Source organism: Zonotrichia albicollis, chromosome 4 (genome assembly GCF_047830755.1).
Source record: "Zonotrichia albicollis isolate bZonAlb1 chromosome 4, bZonAlb1.hap1, whole genome shotgun sequence".
Taxonomy (NCBI): Eukaryota; Metazoa; Chordata; class Aves; order Passeriformes; family Passerellidae; genus Zonotrichia; species Zonotrichia albicollis.
The window spans coordinates 42,625,834-42,652,096 of record NC_133822.1 but is presented as its reverse complement, the minus strand read 5'-3'; the positions used below and the strand labels follow the sequence as shown (position 1 = coordinate 42,652,096).

General features: G+C 35.0%; 1 protein-coding gene across 1 annotated transcript in view; it reads right to left on the bottom strand.

The window, feature by feature from the left end:
* MGAT4C (MGAT4 family member C) overlaps positions 1–23,725 on the bottom strand; it is a 323,143-nt gene extending 299,418 nt beyond the window's left edge. The window contains 1 exon segment of the mRNA XM_074539650.1: positions 23,297–23,725. The gene's annotated coding sequence lies outside the window, so the exon portion shown is untranslated.
* Positions 23,726–26,263: the final 2,538 nt, after the last annotated feature.

Genomic DNA, 26,263 nt, shown 5'->3' with positions numbered 1-26,263 from the left:
GTCTACACCCTCATTTCTAACAAAATTGGTTTCTCCTGTCATCCTCTTTCATAGCCTCTCTTTGCTTACAGTCTCACATTGTTCTTTACTATATTGACCATGTAGAGGAGAGTGAGTTCCAGGTATCAGTTCCAGGAGAGTCAATTCAAGGTATCTGCACTTTAAATCCTGTAATAACTGTTAAATTCATAAATTTAACAGTAAGTCTGAATCTCTTGCTAGATCAAAAAGTATAATTCCATATATTTATAGCGTTATCACCCAATCATCCTTGATCATCCTACCATCAAGCTCATTAATTGCCCCTCATATTCAAATTTTCAAAGAAGGATCAATCAGAAGAAGGAGAGATAGGTGTAAAAACAAAGGCATATGAACACAGAAATTTTAAATAACAGAAACTTCAGTATTCTCATTAGTACATCAAATTACTTTCGGTCTCTTAAGCAGTGTTGAGTGTCACTATCCTGTCAAAGCCAAAAATAACACAATGGAAAGTAGGGAATTTTGTGGTATTATAGTGGGCAGGAGGAAATATAAAGAAGGCAAGATAATGCAGGTATGAGATCTGGCATGATTTTGATAAATGCTTTTAGAAGCCCACCAAATTACACAAACTGAACATCCCTGCTCTGAATTTTTACCCATCTCTGGATTTATACCCATCTATAAATCCTCAGTAATAACCAAAAAGAACCACAGATGCACTTTTTGAAAATAATTTTTCAAGGAATCATAAAAATATTTGGAATGTTTTAGGTTGGAAGAGACCTTAAAAATCATTTAATTTTCACTACCTTACTGTGGACAGTGAAACCTTCACTAAACCAGGCTGCTCAGAGCCCCATCCATCCTGGCCTTGAACATGTCCAGGGATAGGGCATCCAAAATTTCTCTGGGAAACCTGTTCCAGTGTCCTACTGTAAAGAATATAACTTTAGCATGATTTTTTTTTTTCTCAAGGATTTAGAATCTAGTCCTAAGTCACTCGCTAAAAGCAGATATTTTTTTCTTACAATAAAAGCAATTTTGACTTCCTAATTATATTTTCTGACATAAGTTAACTAGTCAGAATCATAATAGTCATAGAATAATTAATTTTAATGATGGTACTGATTTAGAATTATCAAAAACAAATAAAATCTGTAGCTCAGATATTTCTCCAATGTGCTCATTCCTGTTGCTCTGCTTATTTATCTCTTCTGAAGTGTCCAGTCTCTTTTCTACCTACATCTGTCACTGTCATTTCTGTACAAACAGGGTTTAATGTGGATAAGAGAAAACATCCCTCACAGGTACTTTATCTATCTTGGTTACTTCTCCAGGTCTGATTTAAAATATTAAATTGTTCAAGAAGGTTTCTGGTGCTTGCAACATTTTTAATTATGGTATCAATACCAATTGCTTTGTATTTTTAATGATTAGTGATAAATTATTACACAGCAATTGTTTCATATTTAAAAAAAATTATGAAACTTATTGCCAGAATTTTATTTGCTCTTAAGTGTTCCTTTTTGGAAAACCCCTTTCCCATTCACATTTTCTTAAAAAATGAAAAATCAGCTATTGCCAGGGAGAACTGGTGGATATGCAATCTATACAATCATTTCCAGCATGAACTGCATTCAGGTACAGGAAAGCAGTGAACTGTAGCAGAAACCTCCTACATCTCTTGCAAATACTGATAGTTCTATTGACTTTCTAATGATAAATACTAGTATCTGGCCACCTCAGATTAGGTTTCTTAAAGCTTAAGCTTTATTCATTCAGGGTTTCTTTATTCAAGTTATTATTTAAGAGCAGAAAACTTACCCACTGTGATTATTCTATCAATAATATACAGTAGAATATTTAATTAAGAGTATACACATATATGTGTATACTACACATTCTGTATTTGTGACAGAAAAGACCCTGCACATGATTTCAGAAAGACCAAGGGGTTAGAAGCCAGGAGTGAGGAAGATGGCAGAACTGGAGTTGAAAACACCAACTATTGCAATTTTTATTTGCTATACTAATAGCGTATAGCAAATTAATACTCTGCTTCATGCATTCTTTTTATGCAGTATTCCAAGAAGAACAATCAATGATAGCTATTTCTTCAGAAGTTAAAATGCAGCAGAAAAGAACTAGGAAAGCATTATTGACTGTATTTCTTTGGTAGTGTATCAGTTTCAAAGACGTATGGTTAGTTTGTGTGGGAAATGGGAGCACTTTACAAGTCTCGTATGTGGCCTTATCCCTCATTCTGGCCTGAGCTCCGTGACAGGCGAAGATTTAATTTTGCGCTTCTCCTCACATTTCAGTGCTAAGGAAGGCCAGGCTTTGGCTCTAACAGGATGTTCAGCCTTTGCCCAGGCACCGAGTGCAGAGCCCAGTGCCTGTGCATTTCCTCACCAGTATTGGCTTCAGGGGGCAATGAGGACCAAGCTGAAGAGTCAGAAGGTCAGAGCCTGGAGCCTGTGTCCTTGTGTAGCTCAGCTGGGTATGGCGGGACTCCGAGCAGAAGAGAAAAAGTGGAAAAAAACAGAAGTGTGCAAGGGGACAATTCAGAACATATTTTAAATATCTTAAATGAGATGGTGTGAAATTCACCTAAAAGAAAAAAAAGAAGGTATCTTTACTGCTGTTTTTTGTTTGAGGACTGCATGTAATAGGTGCCAATATAAACAAACAAATTTTAAAACTAAAGAAAACCAAGTCTGGATGCTTTTTTTATCTTACCAAAAGAAATTATTAATAAATAAAGCAATGAAGAAATGAAAAGAAATCAGTGTGTTATGTCAAATGCAATTACAAACTTGATTTTTTAACCACAAAAGCCTCAATGTAATATGATAAAGAAAATCTAAAAAGTTATTATGACTTCTTTGTTATGCTGTTATAGAAATAAAGTATTCCTCTGTCTGTTAATCTTTCTCTTTAACAGGAGTACACCTTGGTATTTTGTGGCAGAATAGACTTTTTTTTTGGTAAAGCAAATATTAAAAAGCATGTAATTCAAATGAGAAATTAAAGTGAATTCTAACATAACATAGAATAACTTCACTGATTTTCAGTTATTAAAAAAAAAACCCTTGAACTTCAGTTATCGCAAATCTGGGGCAGTCATGTTTGCTGGTTTTAAAATTAAATTCACACTCCCAAATTTCCCCTGGCAGAACCAATATTTAGAATAATCTTTTTGAGTGTCAGGAAAACTATGAAATCCTGGGTTTGGAAGATTCTCTTCAGCACTTTCAGTTGGAGAGTTTATGTTAACATATTCCAGACACTTCAAAGCTTGAAACTTAAATTTTTTTTTCAGCCCTTTTCTAGTGCCAGAGTACATTAGAAAGAGATAACATCACAGAGCAATACTGCAAAATCTACACAATAATGTGGGGTCTACTGAGAAAAATGTGAAAGGATTGGGGTTTTTTCAGATGTTTATTTCAGCAGTTCTACATCATATTATTTTCTATTCACAAAAAGAATTAGGGAATTACATATTTTGGAAATGAAAAAATTATATATTACTGAATGAAAAATAATTTAATTAGTAAACAAGAAGTGGTATCATTCTTTAGAAACAATAACACTGGAAAAATCTTACAGTGAAACAACCATGTATCTGTTTCAGAGAGCTCAAAACAAACATATCTCAAAGAAATTTGTTAAATTTCTTGTTTAAATTAGTTGTAACAATGAAGCAAGAAGTATTAATAACAGGAGATAAAATTTAAAAAATCTCAAAACACATAATTGAGTCATTTGCTGAGAAAATGAATAAAAATACATTAGAAAGTCCTTTAATTACTTCCTGTTATGATTGTTCTTTATGCTAATTTTCTCCATTCTTAGTACCAAGAGAAAAACTGAAAAAAAGACTACTTTAGATACAAGACATTAATCTAGATTCAAACTACTTGTAATTCAAGCAATAGATTAAAGAAACATTAATTTAACCTGCATTTTCTTGTATAGAGTAAAAGCTTTTACCTGTCAGTTCAGTTAGTCTCAAAAAGTTCTGAAAACACACCAAGTCATCACTCTTCTCTAAAGTCATAATAATATTTCTCAAGATCTTCAAAATATATCAGAAATATTTGCTGTATGCATCCAAGTAAACTGCAAATTGTTTAAATCTTTTAAAAAGGATTCAGTCCTGTACTTGGATATAATCTTAATAGGAAGCAATTTCAGATAAGAAATCACACTTTAGAAAGCCATGTTGAAGAACTATAGCTCTTTCTGGAAGTTAACACCTTATTTTTGACCAACTCTTCTTTGTTGAAGCTATCACTTCCAATTTGTATTACCTATAAAAACTTTTCTTACCTTAACAGCTAAATATTTTGAAATTAAAGTAATTCTGCAGATTGAAACTTCATCTCTTAGAGGAGTATTGGTTGCACAGTCACACCAGACAAAAAAGCATTCATATTGAGTCACTGAAATAAGCTGTCTTCACTGAATCTTAACCATGCTAATTTTGACTAAATTTTCAAGTCTAACTTTTAAGTTTCTGAAATTCTACATCCAGAATCATTGGGCTAAATCACCTTCACTAAATAGGTAATTTTCTGCATTGAGAACTTGTGCAATAATGGTTAAAAATCAAAATGACAAAGAAGAAATTAAAATCAATCATGAAAAAGGCAGTAAGCTGTCTTTGACCCTTTCAGCTCTTGCAAATGAGTCATATATGCCAGTATAAGCATACACTTCTCCTGGTAGTTTTAGTTTGGAAGAAATACAGGAAAAATATTACCATTTTGAAGAAAAAAGAAAAACAAACAAAAAACCAACTGATTTTATACTATTTTTGTCCCAAAAAACTCTCATTTTCTTTCACTGACATAAGTTTTGTCACTGCTGTTTGTTGAAGCATGTGCACACACTTGCCACAAAATCATTTTAGCATTCCCTTATCCATCTATGTTACCTTTTAAATTAATAGAACCACAAAAATCCCCTTAAAACACATGTTTTGTTCCCTGCTCCTTCCATTAGATTTTCGAGTAACAATAAATTTAGAACAAACATAGGATTTTTTTTTACTTTGAACCTGAGTCACTTTATTCTCAATGCCAATGTTCACAGTACTGTGTGAACCCTGGAAATACTAAGGAAAGTTCCTAACTTATAAGCATTTGAACATCCTTTGTATGGTTTGGATTACAGACACATCAACTCAAAGGCAATGAAGGAGTCTTCTTACCATAACCAAGATCTTAATTTTATTCATGTGTGGAAGCAACCAGTTGCTTCATTTTTCAGATATCGTTACAGAACAAGAGAATATTTGCCATTAACACACTGTCTAAAATTCCATGTAAAGATGTATTCACAGTTTCATCTTCCCTGAGAAGCACTGGAAAAATGTCTACAAATGACAATTTTTCATACATTCATGAGTGAATCACAAGTTTGAGATGGGCATTTTCATCTTACTACCTCTTTTTTTCTTCATGTAAGTTTGACAATAGGTAAAATATAGGTGTAAATTAGGTTTTACCAAAGCACAGAAAATTGAAGAAAATATTGAAGAAAATAAATTAAATAAAGTATCGGACAAGCAATTGTAACCATTCCGATGGTTTGTTAGAGGAAATGTCATCCTCTTGATTCTTTCTTCCATTTCAGAAACTTTTTTTGATTTACAGAGGAATAGTTTCCATGTCCCTCCTGCAAATCTCAAAGGAAGTTTCTTGTGCTTGTGACTTTCTAGCTGAAAAACTACTCAGCTTCTTTCAGCTATCTCCCACCTATTCCAATTTTGCAGACTTTCTTCATGTTCTATATGTTTCATATAATACTCCAGAAGTTCTCCTGAATTCAGTGTTGTGTATTCTCAGGGAAGGAGAACTTTCTCCTCTATGAAAAATTGCTCCTGTTTAAACTTGAATCAGTGACAATACCACAGTCAGGGAACATTCCTCTCTGCTACTTGGCTACATCCTTTTAACCAAAAAAGCACGTATGCAAGAAACTGAATGAGCAAGCTAGGCAGTTAGACCATCTGTTAGCATCACAGAATAATTGATTACATGCCATTTTGCTTTCTCTAATTAAGTATTTACATTTTGGGACAGTGAATGAGCAGAAATAATTCAAAATGCTTCAAACCTTAAGTGCTACTATCATTGTCAGTCTGCTAAGTAAGGACAGAACCCTTATGTAAAATTCCATGTTGTAGGCTTGGCTACAGACATAACTGAAGCATAAAAATGCAACAGATCTGTGTAACACTGGTAGAATTATTGTTGGCTGAAGGAATGCTATAATTTTGCTTTTACTTTGATCGGGCCCTGGATTTATTGTTGACTCTCATACTGTAACATGCAGTTAATTAATGAAAACTAAATGTGTGGATCATGTTAGCACTTAAAAGCTCTGGAGGAGTCTAAAGGTTATCTATTACCAAAACCAATAGGTTTACTGACACACTGTCCCTTAAAATCTTAGGAATTGCTTAAAATGATGAAATTCTATTATTGAAGCAACTAGGAAAAATGCTGTGCAAATAATATCACTTTAGGAGTAGTGTTAATGTTGAATTCTCATTTTCTCAAAAAATCCCAGTAAAGATAAAAAAAAAAAAAACTATTGTGAAGTGAGGAGCAAATAAGAATGTAAATTCAGATGATTGAAGTATATCAAAATTAATAGAAGTCATTTGGGGAAGAAAATCTCTTCTAATTTTTATAGATACTAGCAGCATAGCAGTACAATAAGACTGAAAAACTGTACTCATCTGGTACATTTCTAACAATAGAGTTTAAAAGCTGCTCTACCATGGATATAACTTTAACTGGAAAGTATTTTTTTCCCCTCTGTACAAGTTGAAATACTACACAGAAATATTTTACCATGCTAAAGATAAAAAAACCCCAAACAACCAAGGATCATTTTTGTTAAGCGTGAAAATTTTCCACCCCTATCTTTATGGGCTGATACATAACTATATTAATGAATTTTAACAAGCAACTTGGAAATTTGCTCTCTAGAAGAGAGACTGCTAGAATTTGCCGGAATGTGATCTGCCTAAGAACTAGCTGCTAAAGGTGTGTAATCAGCACATAAATCCCCAACTGTACTCTTGTCAGTTGCTGCCATGGAGAGAGACACTCATTGACGTGACCCTTGCTATTTGGGGACTGTCTGAGGAAAAACCTCATTGTACATGTGCACATTTTTAGTACTGAGAGGATTTTGGCTCTCCTCTTACCCGGAGTGCCTGAATAACTCAGAAAGGATTCCTGTGTCTGAGCACCTAGCAACAAGACAGGTGGGCATTAAAGAACAAAGCTCTGCCAAACTCCACAGTGATGCTCTTTGCACTGGCACCTCATTTAGTATCTGCTTACATATTTACTTTAAAAACACTGAAGATTTTGATAGAAATTTGGATAAAAGTAAGTAAAAGGAAAATGGGATATTGATGAACTAGGCTACGTAAAAATTATTTCATTGTTTGATAAAGCAAGCGGTAGGAAAGACTGAAAATTCTACATAAGTATTGTATACTATACATAATACATTCTATTTGTATAGGTAAACACTTATGACAAGATAATAAAATTACCTGTGCTTGAATAAATGTTCTACATTGTTTTGGCTCTTTTTTTTTTCCCTTCTAAAATAGAGTATTAAATGTGAAGATATTTTCAGAAAAAGGCAACGTCACACCCCTAAAATTGAACAATTACATTTTCTACTGTCAGAAAATGTATCAAGGATCTTTTACAGTTCTGATTTTTCACACAATTTTTCAGCTGTTTACCAGATTAAGATATTACTTTTAGGACATGTCTAACATTGACAAAGGAAGTCGTTAGAGAAATTTTTTATTTAGCTAAAAATGTAACCATTTTGTATGTGATATGGGCTGATCATAATTCATTATTTCTTGCAAGAAAGTCAACATCTTTTCAAATAGTCGCTTTCCCTACTTAGTGACACTTTAATATTATTCTATGTATATTCTAAGTCAGGGCAAACTATCACTGTCCTGAAAAAATAATTTTGAGAAAGATGTCTATTATCTATCAGCTTATGCAGCTAATGAATCTAAATCAACCAGTCAGTGATTCTCAAAGATCAAGCTTCTTCAGACTCCAAAAATATATCAAGCCAAGAATGACAGCCAAGAAAAGGCGACAGACATTTACAGGTGAGAAGGAGAACCTAAAAAAAATTAAGCATAAATGGAAAGCATACAAGAAGTGAAACCAGGGCCTGGTCACCAGAAGGAAAATAAAAGGCACTTGTCCAAAAATGAAAGGGATAGCGTAAGGAAAGAAAAAGTCCACCCGGACTTGTGAACATACAGGGAAAGCGAGACTCCTCCAAATGTATCATCAGCAAAAGTGAGATGAGGGAAATGAAGGCCCACAATCATCTCTGCTGATTAGAGAAGAAGAACTGGTGACAAAGAACATGGGAAATGTTGAGGTATCCTATGCCTTTTTCACTTTTGTCCTTGCTGGTTATATATGCCTTCAGTGGTTACTGGCCAATAATAGAGACAAAGGTTTTTTACTTCTTCATTAATGACATGGATGATTTTTAAAAGCTGTGCAAAGTGTCAAGAATGCAGGAGATGGGTGCACTGCCTTACAAAGGGACCACAGAGGGATGTCAAAGCTGGGAGAAATGTGCACATTGGATCATGAAGTTCCACAAAGGAAAATACCTATGACCTGTGACCAGGGAAGAACAACATCAGGCTCTAATATACCCTGGTGTTCAGCTGGCTAAGAATCAGCTTTTCAGAGAAGCTACTGGTGAACAAGCTGACCATGAAATACCAATGTGGCCTTGCCGCAAAGAAGTCCAAGAGCACCCTGGAATGCATTATTAAGAGTATTGCCACCAGGTAAGGTGATCCTTTCCCCCTTCGCAGCCCTGAAGAGACACACCTGGAGCATCCTGTTCTGGATTCCCCAGTCCAGGAGAGATGTGGACATACTAGAGCAAGCACATCAACGTACCAGAAAGATAACTAAGATAATTAAGGCATTGAAGAATCTTTCATATAAAGAGAGTCTGAGGCCTGGGTCTTCTCAGCTTGGAGAAGAGAGGCCACATTTTCCATCCATGTTCAAGAGAGCTGTGAAGAAAGCAGAGCCAGGCTCTTTTTTGGTGTTATTTAGTGACTGGACAAGAGGCAAATACAAGAAATTCCTCTAAAACATAATAAAGATATTTTCACTATGAGGGTGATCAAACACAGAAGATTTGTCATTTATTTTGTGGCATCCCCATCCCCAGAGATGATCAAAACCCAACTGCACACAGACCTCCTTAACCTACACTAGCTGGCCGTGCTTTGAGCATGTGAGTTGGAGCAGATGATCTGCAGATTTCCTTGCCAACCTCAGTCATCCTGTAGTTCTGCAACTTTGCTTCTTTGTTCTTTGTGTTTATACTCTTTTAAAACTCTATACATGCTCAAATAATTTTATTACATAGACTCACAGGTTTATAGATTAATTTAGGGAGGAAGGATACACAAATGCCATTTGACTTAACCTCCCCAGTCAGAGCAGGGATATTTTATAGCTAAACTAAAGTGATTGTGCCTTCTTCAAAAGGGCCTGGAAGAAAACACAGTAATTTATCAAGGTTCCCATTTCCCTCATGTACTCCTTCATATCATTAGTTAGAATGTGTTGTAAAACATTATGTGGCGGATTCAGTTTTATAAAAAACACAATACTTCATACAAGTATGAAGTTTCAAAATTATTGGCTTCCTGGATAGAGACATTCTTAAGAAAAGGAGGGGTTCTGCTAGTTCTTGTCCAGCATCACTTTAGCTCATTCCAAATAAGTATGTGGGATGATAAAGATAAGAAATTTTGTCTACTCTGTCCTTTATCTTAAGTCATTGAGTTATAAGAAACTACTAAACTGAACAGATAAAAGAATGAAAACATATTTGATTTTTGAAAAAAAAGTTTCTGAAATATTTTACTTCTTCCAGAAAATCTCTCATCTAAAATACAGTGATATTTAGCTAAAGAAATAGGTATAAAGAGCCTTGGTACCTTTTAACAACGTATAATATAAAATATTTATAAAATAAAGTTAGATTATTTTTTATTTTTACATCTTAAATAAAAAGCAAATTTTACAATACGGCTTTAAAAGCACAATCTTGCCATGGATTGAGAGCATTTAGTATTACTCTTTGATTGGCCATTATAAAGATTTGGGTCAAAGCAAGGCTGGAAGATTGCTGCATCTCAAAGCTCAGCATGAATTTCAATTGTAGATTATTTCACATAGCTGTAGCTTACTGAAGTAATTTTGCCAAAGATTGCTTGAAATAACATATAGGATTGTCTTCTGCTTTATTTCAAGCACTGTTTTTCTCCCATGTATATGGACAGCCTAAGAAGTATAAATTGCTCCTGACAAATGGAATAGCTTTGTCTCTTTTTTCTGTGTTATTCACCTTGTTTTTGTTCTTTCTCTATAGCCCCAGAGCTTTATGCCCTGCTGAGTGCCTGAAGCTGGTAAGTTGCCTCAAGTAAGCAAAACAATTAAGCCCCAAATCAAGTAATGAATTTTCTGTCAATCACTGTTTGATACTGTGGGTGACACCTGCCTGACACCATCAGCTCTGGTTGACATGGATTTCATGTTAACATGAATCTCTTGACTCAATGATTAGATATAAAGCCATGAGTCCATCAACTCCTACACACAAAAATATTTTTTCTGCTTCAGCATGATTGTTAGCATATCTATGCTAATGACGTGGGAAGAGAAGTTGTCATTCACTGCACTAAATTATTACTAGAAAGCCAGATCCTGTATTCTGATAGCTATTGAGGAAAATGGTAACAGTTCAAGACATTACTTGGACCTGAACACAGTAAAACTAACTATTCATCACCTCCAAAGTCTTTTTTGGTGAAAAAATTCTACCCTTTTGTATAGGGAATAATTCTAGGGAATTTCATCATATGAAATATGTTTCCATTTAATTTTCTGGCAAAAACACTTAACACATTTGCCTAAATGAGCAGCATGAATTTCCTCATGGACAAATTTTTGTTTGTTTTACATTTCTGACCTGCTAAATTATGTCATATCAAATTATGGCAAATTACAGGATGTCACATCATGTTACACAGTTTGCATTAAAAGTCAATTCAACTTGACACAGTATGACCAAATAATGTAATATATCAGTTCTATAAGCACATTCTTTAAGTAATGAGATAACATTTCAGCACATAAACCAGGGCACCTATTTAGTATTAAAAATCCATCATCTGCTTCCACAGCAGTGTGTGGAGCAATTGGATCTACTGAAAGGAGATATTTTTGTGCTTTCTCTGCTAATTGATTAAACAGTACTGTGCGAGCATTCTGTCCATATTGTAAAAACTAATTTCATTAAAACACTCGCTCTACATGTCAACACTCTGGGAACAGTACATATTCCATTTGATAAATTATGTGTTATTGAAACATAGAGCTTGAGTTTTAAGCAGCACTGGTCTTCATTAAAACTATGAGTAAAGCTGGTATTTCAGTAATCAAACTTCTATTATACCTTAAATACTAGTGCAAGATTGTAGTATGAACAGAGTGTTTTCAGGGCTAAAAACTTAAAATAAATTTTCTCAGTAAAGATATGCCAGACAATTGTAGTAGAAATCCGTATAAAATATCTGGCAGGAGTGACCAGACTACTTGTCCCTGTCTCCATATAGCAAACACTAAGCAAAATGCTGGTCACATTTACATTATCTCACCACTCATGTTCTCAGGATTCACCTGGACTGCAAGAGCCCAGTAACAACACTGCATCATTAAGGAGGTACAATATATGTTTACATTAAGATTACCATGTGAAACACAGGTACTTTTAACTTGGTTTGGTAACAGACAAGAATTTGAGCTGTGATGTGGGACTCCATATGAATTTGAATGGTAACCTACTCAATTTCTGGAGAGCGACCAAACCTCTGTGCTACTAACATGGAGTTTCTCCTGGTTGCACTGTACTACATTAAAAAGAGAAGTTGTTTCTGTCCATGAACCACTCAACAGGAGAAACCCTTACAAAAGTCAAAGGGCTTTTAGTCACTGCCCCTTTAAGCATCTGCTGTAGTGAAAGGAAAAGAGTGAAGAACAGACAGAATGCTAATAAAGCAGACTATTTTCAAGGCCGTTATCCCACAAGTTTCTCCAATTAGATGGCGTAAATGGAAAGGAAAAATATTTCTGAAAGGCACTTTTCCTTTGATATTTTCAGTTTAGTTAGCCATATAGCCATCTGTACATCCCTTTTTGCCATATTGATAAGAGAAGCAATGTCAGGAGAAAATTTTGAGAGACAGAAGGCTGCTTAACCCAGCATCTTAGACAGGATGTTGGTGGCTGAATTATGATTCAATGAAGAAATGGGGATATATAGAGGAGAATGGAAAACAGACAAGTGTTGCATGAAACAGACTAATTAGAATTTCAGCAATTTTGCACTAGAAGGTATAGATGCTTCTATATGTAAGAAATTATTTCATCCTATCCTTTGCAAAAAAAGGTTTCTAGGAAAAATGCAAACTTTTTTATCCAGAAAATTATTTTTGGATCTTATTCTTGACTCCAAAAATGTACACTGAAATATATTTCAGCTTTTCAGAAAAATCATTATGTAGGCAAATAAGTATAATTTGTGTTTTACAAAATAGTCTGTTAAAGCTGTTTTGTAAACCGTACCAGAAATCTCTGAAAAGTAAAAGTCTTTTAACAGTTTATTATATAAAACAGTTATCTCTTGATCTAAGAATACTAATCAGAACACAGCTAACCAGTCTTTTAATTGCTAAGTACAGCACCTTATGTTTCAGATACGTTGTTTAAAGTTTATATGTGAAGTTTACATAAAAAAGAGATTTGCATAGTCTTATATGTAAGATTGCTGTGGATCTTGAAACTAATTTCCAAAAGAAATTAAAATGTTCCATTTGCATTTCAAAGTCACAAGATTTAATTTTTCATTACCGTTCCTATCTATCTATCTATCTATCTATCTGTCTATCTATCTATCTATCTATCTATCTCAAGCATACACACAAAAAGTCCTTGCCATCTAACATTAGAAGCAAGTCTATTTTTGTCACTCATTTTCGTTTGTTTCCTTTTTGAACAAGAATGGAGTCTTAGTTGAAGTAAGAAGGCAGAGGACACAAACTAACAGCTCATGAAGGATGCATCATCCTTTGTCATAGATACTGAAAATAATGCACTTTAAAATAAAGTTAGAGACATAGTACTGAACATACGCATTCTGTATGGTAAATTTGTAATATGTTCTGTAAAAAGTGTAAAAATTTTTTTTGAATTAATAGTTCAATGACAAGGAATAATATTTCAGGTTACGTTATTTCAATTTGGCACAATGTACTGGTAAATTTCAGCAATTATGCTTTACAATTTCTTTGCCAAACAGATTTTCCCTTTACAATGAAGTAGTGTTTTATATTGCATATAAGCAAATCTAAATTAAAAACAAACAAACAACAAAAAAATCTACACAACTAAAAACTAAAATCCTTTTTAAGGCTTTTCAAACATCTGCATGAGCCCCTTGTGTATGTTTTACTTGGGTAAGATGGGCTTCATTTGAAGCTGAGAATTTTGACATGCAGTACTGGCACTGAACCAAGGGTGTTTACTTGCAGATCTTGTATCTGTGCCTGGGAATGGGCTGTGCATTCTGGAGGTTCTGCTACACCATTTGACAATACTGGAAAATCTAACTCATCATTACAGAGCAGGTAGAGAACCTACAGGAAATCTCAAACAGGAATCTCTGGCTATGGAACAAACCTAACATAAAGAAGATCTAGTGCTATTGAACATCTTTTTGGGACACTCACAAGAAAAGATTCACTCCCTCAGTTAAGTATGCCTGAGGTTGGGAAGTTTCAAGCTATTAAAAATAAATAGATTGCCCTTATGTGTTCATAAAAATACTGGATTGGAAAAGATAACCTACAGATTTTGTTCAGGAGAATAGTCAGTTACCTGCATGGAATTGTGGATTACCATTTGAGCATTTTTTAAAATTTTTCCTGAGCTTGAGTCCTGACTGAGTTTGTCTACTCATTTAGCAATTCAGAATTGCTTTTTCATATTAATTTCTAGGAAAGAGTTAATAGGTTTCATCTGCATGTACTTACAAGACTGCTATTGCATACAGAGACCAAGTATTTCTCCAAAATGACCTGGAAGTCTGCCATTTGTATACTATTAGAGATACTGTTTGCAGTACTTTTATTTTGAATAAATGCACCACATCCAGTAAGTGATCTTTATTGTCTCAAAATGTAATTGCTTGCCCTTTATGGTTCAATCCATACACCCTGGCATTTTTCTCTGCCAAGATCATTATGAAACAATGCACTATAGTGAACGTTGCCATGTGCTCAGTATTTCTGCTCACATGTTTTTCTGGGGTTTCTATCCATTTCTTCTTCTGCACTCCTTCATTTCATATGCAGAGATATTTTCAGTACGGAATTTGAACTCTTTCTGTTAATATAAATGTTTATCAATATTTACACAAAATCAGTGTGAGAAAATATGTCAGTATTATGTTTATATATGCAGGTAATTTCAGTTTTAAGTAAGAATTTTTCTTTCATTTATGTTTTTTATTTTTTAGATTGTTTAAAAATTTTCTTTAATAATAATAAACTAAATGAAGCAACTAAGAGAATTATATATATTTATATATAATGAAGTTCTGCTTGATATCTTCATAGTGGTGAATGGTGCTACATCAGGCTGGCAGATGGTCACTAGTGAGGTTTCACATGGCTCAGTTTAGGGTCAGTCCTCTTTAATGTCTTTATCATTACCCCTCAGCCTCCCTTATTGCAAAGCAGACAAAGCCAAAGTCCTTATCTGCTGCTCACAATACATTCCCTCCAGCCCTTTCATCCATGTCCTCTAGAGGCATTGAAGGACTCTCACTCCTCAAACCGTGGGGCCCAGAGCTGCACACAGTGCTCATAGTGAGGCTGCACTGAGTGCAGTGAGACAATCACCTCTTTTTCTCAGCCGTCATGCAGTGTTTGGTGAACCCTAGAATGCATTGTGTCCTCTGGGCTGTGAAGGACCACTGCTGACCTGTGTAGAACGTGCTGCTGAGCAGCATCCTCACATCCCTTCCTGCAGGGCTGCTGTCCAGCCACTCTTGCAATTTATACTAGAGCCAGGCAATACTCTGTCCCAGGTGCAGAATTACAGAATTAGGCATTTTAGACTAGTTAATATTCATGCCAATATTCATAGCTGAGTGCTCTAATCTATCTAGATTCCTTCTCAAGGCTAAGTCCTCAGCACCTCCCTGCTTGGTATCATCAGAAAATTTGCTAATAGTATATTAAACTTCTGCTTGTATATTGTTGAAAAATATATCTAATAGAACCATCACTAGAACTGAACCCTTAGAAACACTGCTGGTGATCACTTGTGACATCATATTTCTGCAGTGTACCTAGGAATCATTAACATAGGAAAAAAGAAAGGGAACAAAAAGCTTGATTTTCTGATTAAAATCATAGTTCTTAATGTCTTAATTTTTAAAATTTATTTAGGAAAATGAATTAAATAATGTATATTTTATTTTTTACAAGGGAAGTGCAAAGTCATGTATCTGGGGAAGAGCAACTAAACAATATATGCCAGGAGGCACACAGCAGGAAAGAAGCTTGCTAGAAAAATACCAGGGGTCTTGATGGACCCTGAATTAATAATGAGCCAGTAATGGTGCCTTTGCCATGAAGGAGGCTTCCAGCTTGCATGAGGCAAAGCACTGTCAGTACATGGAGATAGGTACTGCCTGTGCTCTACCCAGCACTGATGAGGCCACATCTGGAATACTGTGTCCAGTTCCAGGCTCCCCAGTAGAAAAGAGATACTGAGAAATTGGAGCCAGTTCAGCGTAGATCTGCAAAGATGATGAAAGGGTCTCACAGACCATTTCTTCTGTGAGAAAATTCTGAGAGAAATGGAACTGTTCAGCTTCGAGTAGAGAAGCCTCAAGGCAGATTTCACTAATGTGCACAAATGCTCAAAGAGACAGCACAAGTAAGATGGAGCCAGGCTCTTTTCAGTGGTGTCTACCAACAGGACCAGAGGCAATGGGCACAAGTTAAAGTACAGGAGGTATCCTCTGAGAGCTGGGAATCTCTTCCTTACTGTGAGTTTGGCATGAGCACTCACACAATGCTGACATAGAGTCTCTGTCCTTGGAGGTATTCAGAAGCTGACAGAACATGATGGTGGAATTCACTTTCAGGTGACTCCAGGGAGGCTGGACCAGTTTACCTCCAAAAGTCCCTTCTCACCTCACTCATTTCTGGTTCTGTGATTCTGTTTTACTGTATTAGGAATTCCACTCGAGACCTTTAGTCTAGATGCATGGAAAGAAAGATGGTCCTGATCAAGCTGAAGATTAAGATGCAGCAACACTCATTGTACGAACTTTTAAGCTCTTAAAGCATTGCCCGTTTAAATATGTACACACAGGTTTAGCTTAGTGTGCCCAATCCCTTTGATCTCCAGCATTGTGGAAGCCACAAACAAAGAAGAAAAAAACAAAGAAAAAACAAAGAAAAAAAAACCCCAAAAAACACAAAACAAAAAAAAGAAAAGAAAAAAAAGAAAAAAAACCCAAACCAAATAACCAACCAGATCCCCAGACTTTGAAGTTCTCACAGAGGGCTGACAGATCCAAATTACAAAAGCAAGCAAAGAAGTTTTTAGAAAAACTTGCTTAAAAATAAAAACAACACAAGAAAAAAACCAAAACAAACAAAACAAAACAACAAGAACAGCAAAAACACAACAAAAACCAAGAACAAGCTACTTCACTATCAAGTATGGAGTGAAGTACTTTTATAGAACTGATCAGATCTGGGGTTTGCTCCACTAGATCAGGTAAACTGCACAGATCTTTACAACTCTTAAAGATCCTCATTAACTCAGCAGTTTGACTAATATTGCAGCAGGTGTTTTGGTGGCAAGGGAAGTTTCAGAGCTCTAGGTGATTTCAACCTGCCTGTCTGGCTGCCAGTCTGATTTTCTCTTAGGGAGGAACACACCAGAGAAATATGTTTTTTTCTGAAAGTGAGTTTTTCCTCATTTTTCCTCCCCTGACACTTTTTGACAGGAGGTAGGGTGTAGCAGCGTGTGGCTACAAAGATGAGATCGTGTCCAGGGAGGCCACTGCCTACGGCAGGAGAAACAGATGACACAAGTTTCTTCATTGTTTAGTGCAGGAGTCCATTTTATTGTAGGGGACACATGCAAAGAGTGAAAGGCTCTTTTAAGGTGAGGTTAAATGTCATGGCTGTTGTAATTTAACAGTTTACTGCTGCAAAAACTAGGGAATTCCTCCTTCCACCTCAATACTCTGACAGCCTCAGTCTCCCTGGTATTTTGATGCTGTGATTCAGGTCTCAGATTCATCAGATCCTTATGATTCACATTACTAAACTATTGAAAAACTATTCTGTTTTTTCCACAAAGCTAGTTTTTTTTATCAGACTTATTCTTGCTCGCTGGAGGGCAGAGCTTCAAGTCAAAGCCATTCCAGAAGAGGAAAGACCTAGCATAATATTTCTTTTGGTGTTGGCAAGATCTGAAGTGGCTGCTGTTGCATCATACTGATGCACAAACTCATAATAGTACAATAAGCAATAGTAAAGCATACCATATGATGATTAACATAGATTTTACCATATGAGGGTGGGAATCATCTGCTGAGTGTGAAAGGCCATTTATGGGAGTAATATTTCAGTAATTTCAAGGTGCTAAAAATCATCCCTAAATTCCAGAGACTGTGCTACATTATTCACAACAATTTATTAATGTCCTTGAGAAACAGAACACAGAAAACAGAACAAAATATTTTTCCTAGTGTCTTAAAATATTTTGTGAATCTGTTTATTCTTATTGTTGTTTGGTTGTTTGTTTGGTTTTTTATTTTGTCCATTTTATCTATTCTCTATTCTTTATGACTTTGCAAGCAGAGACTATATATGAATATGAATGTCTTTCATTCCTACACTGTATATGAACAAACAGGTAGGGAAAGCCTACTGGTCCCTCTATTTCTTCAAAAATAGAAGTCCTCAAAAGTAAAACCTCTTAAATTTGACTTTCTCTAAATTTTCCATATAATATCAGAAAAGTTCAACCTGAAAAATGAAAGTTGATGAAATAGGATCAGAGGAAATACTGGAGAAAGGAGGTAAATCTTTACTAAAGACAGTTAGCAACTCCTCCTTTTTTAATCATGTAATTTCATTTTACAGAGAATTCTTCTATCCTTCCATATAATGTTTGACACATTTAAAAACACATTTGTTTCACATTTGTGTGAAAAAAAATGCTTTTGGTTTAAAAAAAAATTTCATGCTTACCAATCTTTTTTAGAGTTAATTGTGCTCCAAAATAGCCTAATAAGAACATTAAAAGTGTTTCAATATAAATTTTTGTGATGACAACACACCTCAGAAGTGTCCTTCAAACTATCCATATGAAATACACATTTCACTCAAATAATGAAAGTTTTGGGAATCAAAGGCAATAAGAAGTAATCAAGGAACTCTTCACAGTTTTTTGAAATATAATTTTTTCATGTGCCTTAACTTCTGATTAAGTAGTTTTCAAAATTTGAGAAGCTATGGACTGTTGAAAAGTTTTGCCAGTTGTCAGCAGCAGCTGGAAAAGCAAAGCGTAAGCAGTTTTATGTTCAAACAAATAACGTACCTTTCAAAGCCTTACTAACAGACACAATTTAAGATGGAAACTTCATGCTGATGGATGTTAAGGGTCAACTGGAATATTTAAACATATGCAATCTGATTCTACTGTCATGTATTCCATTGCCTTCAATGTAGTGACTTGCAGAAGTGTAAGAAAGAGGAAAACTGGATATTAAATGGCACTCAGAACAAGATCTATCACTATAATCTCTTCAGCAACGTTATTTATGTCTCTATGTCATACAGTAACTGTAACAACAGCATTAAGTTAGAAAAGCAATATTGAATCAGCCCGAACAAACCAAATTTTAATTGCACCTGAAAATACATACTGCAGAAAATTCTGCATATTTATTGACAAGAAGAAGACACCAGCCCAGGATATTCTATGCTCAGCAATATATAAAAGAAAAAAAAAGTGCAAGAAAAGATTAAAGACATTCTTACTTTTGTAGTCATATTTACTTTCTACTGCATGGCAAGGTGGAACAAGATTCAAATTTACAGTAAAAAGTTTCTTTCAAATTACCTTTGAAATATATACTAATAGGTTTTCTTGCTCTAACATTTAGGTTTTCCAGAAAGGCAATAGGGGTAGTTATTACAGATTTTCAAATGTGTTCCATAGCATTTCATCGGTGCAGATTGTGTGGGGCACACAAACAGAAAACCCCAAACCTTTGCAAGTGTTTCAAAACAAAATGCTTTAGTTAAAATATGTTAAACTAAGGTAATCATAGAACAAGAGAATTAGTGTACACTTTAAAATTAACTTAAAAATACATAATCTGAAAGATATTACCTGCGAGTCAAAATTAATTCATTTAATCACACACTTTTCAGTATTTTTGTGAGGCATGTCCCTTTCAACAGGAATACCAGCTGCTTTACACTTTGTCTATTAGTCATTAAATGTAAGTCATTAAAATTGTGTTATATTTGATCTGAATTCTCTTAAGAGATGGAGACAAAGTTAATAAGGAGAAGTGAATTCTGGTGCCTATTTATGTTTTTTAAAAAATTATTAGGATACAAACGTATATATCTACTCAGTCAAATATTAATGTTTACTAAAATTTCATATATTTTGCATAAATAAAATAATGAGCTAAAAGATACAACACAAAACTTGTGTGAGGCCTTGGGCTTGTCCCTGTAGCTAGGCAAGGTAGGCCACAATTTATGGAGCTGGATCACACTTTGAGAGCATGCTGAAGCATTTCAATCAAAATAAGACAACTTGTCAAATGTGAACTAATTTTGTATCTTATTTCAACCACGGTTTCTTGAATTTCTTTACCGTAATCAAACATGATTCTCAGGGAAAAGCATCTTTTCACTCTTGTTCATTCAAAATTATGAAATTATTTGTGTGAAAACACAGATTTTCTGTAGGTCATTAGGCTACTTAAATCTTAGCAGAATTAACATGATTGAATATGTCCTCTAGTTAATGGTCTGTGTAAATTATACATATGAAACAAAATAATTGTTTTAATAAATGCTTGAACAGCAGCAAATCAGTCCTGAAACCTAGAAAGACATACAAACGGAAGAAATAAATCAGGTCATAGCACATCCTAGTCTTGGAAATACCCAGGTTTTGCCTGAGAACATTCATTTTGTCATTATCCATGCCCCTAGGTCTTTCTTCTTCTGAGCACTTTTCCCACAAGTTACCTGCTAGAGTTCAAAGAACAGATGATTTTAAAGAGCCATTAATTACTTTTTTCCAAAACATGTTCCTAGAAATATTAATTTTATCCACTGCATAGAATTATGTGTTATCACAAACATAGTGCCAAATCTAGAATAAGTAAGAGGGAAGAAGAATGACAAAAATAAAAAGCTGCCTTTTTTATATCAATTTAGGGTAATATCTTTACCTTTTAGAGGCTCACTCTGGGAGAAGAACAAATTCTAAACTCAGATGTTAAATAAACAAGAGGGAAAACCAGAAGCATTGCATAAAACAGTCAAAATTATTCCTTTTGTTTTTATGATTTATTGTGTAGAACACAGCAGAACAAGGAGTAGAACCTATGGTATCAAGGAATGAATAGAGTCAACATATAAGCTGACTTAAGCAAAATTTGGCACAGGAGATAACCAATTGTTGGCTAAGGATTGCTGAAGAATGTAAGTAAAATGGGCTTATGTGTTACATTGCTGTAAATTCTTATGCATAGCTTTTTTGCTTTTTTTATGAACTTAATGTAGGAAAGAAGAAAGAACAGTAAACTAAAGGTGGAACAGGAATACCAGTGGAACCAGGAGGGGCAGAAGACTACAGACTATAAATTTAACACCATAACAAACAATTTGTGCTTCAGCTTTCTTCCCAGATTATTTTCATCCATTTATGCTATTCCACATTTTGTAATACAGTTCTTTACAAAAATAGTCTAAAAGTACATCAGAAGGCAGTAGAAATATCCACCTGAGAACACCATAATATGTGGGTATATCAGAACTCTCTATCAGGAGAATGGGGGAGAACTATTACTGCACATCATGATAGAAAAAAGGAAAATAAAATGCAAAGGTAAAAATGAAACATAAAGCTATTAATCTTCATTTATTTTCTATTCTTTAATATCACCCTCCCATGTAAATCTTGTTTTAGTGTGTTTCATCTTGCTTTAGAGAAAAGATCAAGATACTTTTGTGTTGCTCTTGGTTACTCCCCAATCACATATATCAGAAATAATTATATTTAAAAAGCTAGTAGTTAAAGTAGCTAAATATTTAAACATAAAATTGAACCCAAAGAAGACAAAATGGAATGTGATTTGGAGAAGTTAGTTTTTCATGTGAACAATATATATAAAGAAAAGCCTCTATTAGCCTCTAGATTGTGAAATTCATAAGTGATTGCACAAAATGCTGAAATATCCATGGATATCTGGAAGCATGTTATGATGCCTCTGTATATTTAAGTGAGAAGTTTGAGAGACAGGGAAAACACAGCTATTGCGCACATTTCCTTTAAAAAATATCTTGCTGATGGTAGGACCCTCTAGGGAGAGCTTAATGGAAGCGTCTTTGCCTGAGTCTTTCTGAAGTCCATAGGAAAGGAAGTGCTTTAAGAGAGTCCTTTGGAAATGCAATGCACTTTTTTCTTCAGCCTTTCCAAGGCACTAGAGGAAAGGAACTTTCAGGTGTTACATACAGAAGCAACATGTACTACTGTAATTTTTATTAATGCCTTGAACATACTATATTCCTTAAACAGAGGAAGATAAACATACTAGAAAATGCTCTTGTCACACATTTACTTTTTTTAACCAATACAGTCTTTTGATACCTCCTTCATACCTCAGCTTTGTATTTATTTCTATCTTATTGCTTTCTTTCAGCAGCATGTTCAAAAATATGACAAACATCTGTCTTGTGACTAAAAATACAGTTCAGCATATCCACTACACTATCAAGTACACCACAGACAAGCTCATACATCATTTACTCTTGGTAGCATGACAGCAGCCCAGCCAGTGCACTGGACAAGGAGCTACAGATAAGCATTTTTATTTTCTCAGGGCTTAACTCCTGCTTAGCCCTGCACCTGCCAATTTGTGCTTAAGTCTCAAGAGCTTGCACACAGGTAGAGTGCCAACTTGGAGATGAAACAAGGCCAGGACTTTAACTATAACGTGGCAGTGCTTTTTCCATCTCTGCAGCAACTCCCGCGCTTGGAAGTGTTCAAAAATGTCTGGCTGCTTCTGCAATTTAGAGATCTTTCATTTTTAGGTCAGGCTGCCTCACAAGCTACAGACATGCAGTAAGCAATTCAGATTGAGAGGAACAGGCTGTAATTCATATAAACACAGAAGTTTAAAAGGCAAGACATTCTTTACAGATTTTATTTTTAAATCACCAGTTATGGTATGTAATCCTTATGCTTTTCTAAGAAGCTCCTGGAGTGTGGCAGTACAGATGCAACAACAGACTTCTGTCACATATCTGTCAGAGATTTTCAGAATGAAATATTGTAACTCCCCATGTGAAAGGTTGCAACATCATAGTAAACACGCAAATATCTAACTCCAGAATTAATCTGCAGTACTTTAAGGGTAGTTCTGCATATATCCAGCTTGGAAAATATTTTGCAAAATTAATACTCATCTATAACAAATTTAAAATCACTCATATGATTTTTCTATTTCATTATTTATTGTTTCAGAAAACAACATTCTCTGGACAATCAGCATAAACTTGTGGCAATATTATATGCAGCACAATGGATTTTTGCTTTTTTGTTTAAAGGCTAGGGATTGGTTTTGCTTGGGGGGATTGCTGACAAAGCACTTGGCAGCAGGTACGACACATCTACAGTAAGTGGATCAGAGTATTTTACCTGCAAACATGCTGCAATAAAGTGTCATCATTCAATCAATACAGACTACTTAGTTAACATTTTTCTTAATGTATCTGGACTACCAGTTCATTAGATCATTACCTGATAAATAGTGTGGGTAATGAATCGAGAGAGTAACTACATACCTTCAGGAAGAACCTGCCCGATAACAATAATCCATTAGGAAAACTGGCAGTATCCTCTGATCTATTGCCCGCAAAGCTATGACTTGATGGAGAGTTTCATTCCCTCTGCTCAGCACTCCAGAAGAAAATCAGCACAATTTAAATATTTCTCAGGATGTGACAGCTCTCTAGATCCCTGGCTGCTTTCTTTTCCCAGGGGTTGACAATCTGGTGTTCCAGTGTGCATAGAGCAGTGAAGATGAATTGAAAAAGCTTGAGATAAATTAGGGATGGCTAAGTTAAAATTGTCTCTGCTCCCGAGTCTCTCATCTGCAGTCTGCAAGCCTATTTTGCTGTGAAAAAGCTAGATGGCAGGCTGCCTCAGTGAGTTCTTCTTAAGCGACAGGGAGCATTTTCAATGAAGAAAAATTCTCCCATTATCTAAGCTAATGTGACTGCAGCTAAATCTAGTCTTAAAAGTGTCTACTAGCATGAAATTCATTCTCACTGCTGCTTCCTTTCAAGCCACAGGTTAAAAAAGAGAAAGGAAGAGAAAAAAAACCAAACAAAAAATCCCCACAATAAACCATAAAAGCACTACCCTAGATTTTTCTATATGAAAAAAAAACCCCTCAAACTTTTAAAAGTTGATAAATGGCAACACATTTCATAACTATGCCCAAAAATCTAAGTGTTGGGAATTATCACCATTTCCAAAAGTTTATCTGTTTGCATTCAGTTAATTTTTCCACTATCCTTTCTATTTTGTTTTTAATAGATATCATGTTGTTGCAATTGTCTTAATTTTCAATGTTCTAAGAAAGGAAAGAGCAGTATTTTCCCCTTGTTGGCAAAAAATGAAAGGACAGCTAAAATTCTGAACAATCACCATGTTTAGCCTTAGTAGTTAATCCTAGATAATCCTCCAAAAAAAAAAAAAAGTGATTGATATTTTGCCATGCATCTAAAAAACATTGTGTAGCATTTTTTTAATTATGAGCCACTTCTCACCCTATTTCATAAAAAGAGATAGAATTGAAGTTTTCTGAATATCACTTTAGTGCCAAAGCTATTTGATGAAGTAACTAATATCTGCTGTTATGTAAAAAGTTTTTACATTGAAAACACTATGGCAGGGGTTTTTCATTGAACATATCAAATGAAGATTTTTATCCTCTAAAACACTGGATACAATTAATAAAAAAAGACTTAATTTCAAAGAGTCATGCTCCCTAGTAAGCAGAAATTTCTGCAGATTCTCTCTCTAGTTTCAACTGATCCAGTTTGCTGAAGTCCTAGATATCTACCACTAACGACTTTCTCAGACTTGATTTCTCAATATCATGGAAATTCAGGCTCCCACCCTAAGCTGTAAATAAACACAGTTGCAGCTGAATACATATGAAAACAGCCTTAGTGTCAGAGCATTTTGAGAGTGATAAATAAATATATTGCCAAGAAAAAGATATAAACCCTGCTTTCATCAAACAGGCATGAAGAGACTCTAAATCCATAGGACGTGACTGCAGAGGCCTCACTTTTTTCCCATGCCCTGGGGTAAAACACTCACTCACATTAACAGAACTCTACCAGGTGAAGTGAAAAGTCATGATCAGCATTTACAAATTCCCTTGGGGCTTAAGTTACTAAAGCCACAGCCCCACAGAACCTCTTTATTTTACACTGAAGGCACTGTGCCCAGACTATTTTTTTTTAACAGAAACTCCTTTGGCCTGTGTCCTAATAACCACCCCTTGAAGCACATGCAAGCACTTGACCAGATCCAATTGTTCAGTACATACAGCTCACCTAAATATACCCCAAAGTAACACATAATCCAAAGGGATTAAGAATTTCCCCATGTTGCCTTGCTCTAAGATTATTTAGGGCATTGTAACACTCACACTTCTAAGTTACAGTGGCTGTGTTACAGTTCCTGTCATTAATATTTGCACATTTTCCACATAAACAGATAATAATACCACAAGTCACAGAATCATAGAATGGTTTTGGTTGGAAGAGACCTTCAAGATCCTCTAGTCCAAACCCCTCAGCTCTAGGTGGCCCTGTTTGAGCAGGGAATTTTGTCTACGTGACCTCCAGAAATCCCTTCCACCCTCAACAATTCTGCAATTTTCACTATTGTTTAGGAACCACGAAAATCCTCACTTCACAGTTCCAGTGTTGTTCTGTTTAAATGTTTCCTAATTTTGTTAGTCTTTATTTTTCAAAACATCATCCCTTAATTATTTTAGATTGTTAGATTCCTCTTTTCTCCTGCTCATACAATTACAGCATCTGCTGCTGAAACTAATAAAACTGCTGAGACCTCATTGTGCAGCAGCCCAGCCCTAAATTTCCCAATTTCTCATCACAATAAAGAAAAAGCTGAAAGCCACCTGCTAGCCTTAAAGACAGCACTGGTTTGTGCGCTATTTATTAATTTTAGAATGAGAATCACTCATGTCTCCCTGATCTCAGCATCTACTGCTTCAGCCAGAGCCATCAGTGCCAATCTGCTGCGTTTCTTGGAGACTCAGCAACTTGGGTCAAACAGCAATACCAGTGTCTCAAGTTTCTATTCATAAAATTCTACTATCTTGGACAAATTAAAAATATATAATAATTTTAATTCACTATTTCTAGTGGTATTGTTATTTTAGAAGGTATGATTCATTCATATTCACTGGTTTGAATAATTAACATTGGCATGTCAGATTCTAGGAGGTTTCTGATGAATTTTGGGGGGTGATATGGAAGGAAATAGAAAACCAATTTAGCAGCAAAACATAGTAATCGAAAATGCCTAAGTAAAATTCTGACCTTTGACTACATATTCTTCTCAGATTCCTTTTTTTTTTTAGCATCAGATGAAGAAAGGGAGAATGTAACAATTGTTTTTTTTCCAGGAAAAAAAAAGGTTTACTAAGCCTTGAAGATGTTTAGGGATTTGGTCCAAGACACCCAGCAAAGCACATTCACTTGATT